Source organism: Solanum tuberosum, unplaced genomic scaffold, assembly GCF_000226075.1.
Source record: "Solanum tuberosum cultivar DM 1-3 516 R44 unplaced genomic scaffold, SolTub_3.0 scf00047, whole genome shotgun sequence".
Taxonomy (NCBI): Eukaryota; Viridiplantae; Streptophyta; class Magnoliopsida; order Solanales; family Solanaceae; genus Solanum; species Solanum tuberosum.
Genome location: NW_006238973.1, coordinates 2054005 through 2055450, shown reverse-complemented (window position 1 = coordinate 2055450; position 1446 = coordinate 2054005). Strand labels below are relative to the sequence as shown.

Sequence of the window (1446 nt, the reverse complement as noted above, 5' to 3'; positions counted from 1 at the left end):
TGAAGTTCTCTGTTCCTAAATGTTTGTTTAAACAATATGTAAGCATTGTCAAGTATACTATGAATAATTTTATAATGAGTTAAGAGTTTATTACGCGCACCATAAAGGTAGAAATCCAAACTTCTATTTGACATGTACTCATAAACACTCATAAATCAGTATTTTCTCTTCTTTTTCGATGCAAAATCCCTGAAGTTGTAGAACATTGACATGTTGCAACTTTGAAGCAAGTGAGACCTCATTCTGAAACTCTTCTACTCCTTGCTTAGAGCATTCTGAAAGACGTTTTACTGCGATTTCCTGTCCATCACTTAACCTTCCCTGGAACAATAAGGAGTATGGTTTAGAGGTCGCGGATCCTTCATGATCTAAATTTTAAGATTCAGAGGTACAGAGAGCCGGAGATGGTTAAAAAGTAATTCAAATATCTAAAACTAGAGTTATATGCATGTCTTAACTATGAGACGTTATGTGGAAAACTTACAAAGTATTCCGAGGAGGAAATACTGATCAAGAAGAGAATCCTAAAGATATAGAACTCTCTATGTACAAGCTATTCTATTTTCGTCAATTTCACATTTTGATTTTTGTCTCGAATTTCTCCATAGATTTTAGTCAAAGTACCCAAAAATCTCGACTAGTTGAGTTACCAATACCCTTATAAACAGGTCCATAGCCTCCCTCTCCAATCTTGTTTTTTATGGAGAAATTGTTTGTAGCTTCTTTTATTTGATCAAAGCTGAAAACTTTCAGATTACGACCTATAGCTTTTTCGTTCAATTCCTCGATACCTATAATCAAAGGTAAAACTTTTAAGTTCCACTATATTCCGATTAGTCGTTTAAAAGAAAGAGTGACAAGGAATTGATATATATTAGTTACCTTCTGATCTTACAGTTTTCTTTTTTAAGATACAAAGTATTGAACTTATTACGATAATGGTGATCGTGATCGTTGGCAAAAGAATAGCTAGTAAACTTCTCTTGCTACCGCGATGGTCTTCTTCTTCTTCGTCCGAGGCTGTAAAGAAAGTTATCATGTTTATATGGTGTTATCAAAAGCAGAAGTCACAAAAAAGCTCTAAGATATGTTGTTGTTGTTGTTGTATATGTACAAAGAAATTGATTTCCTTTTATGATAATGTGATATATCAATTGTTTAGTGTCGCCTCATCGACAAGAAAAAGTATGTTTTAGAACCTTGATAACGGCACTGAAGCACATATTAAACAAGGCGAACTACTCAATATGTTTTTGAGCCTTGCTGCAGGGCTTAAGCTCACCTTTGACAACAGTGTTTATATTTTGTGAAAATGTGTGATAGAGCTGAGTGAATCTTGAAATGAATAAGCAAGCTCTGTATGATGGTTATTCCCTTCCTATGGATGTAAAACAATACTTCCCCGTCCTGTCCCATCTCAATTTAAGTGTCTTACTTTCTTTTTTT

The 1446-nt window shown here is 34.1% G+C and overlaps 1 pseudogene; it reads right to left on the bottom strand.

Moving 5' to 3' along the window:
• Window positions 1-1446, bottom strand: part of LOC102589510 (cysteine-rich receptor-like protein kinase 10) — a 3786-nt pseudogene that overhangs the window by 1248 nt on the left and 1092 nt on the right.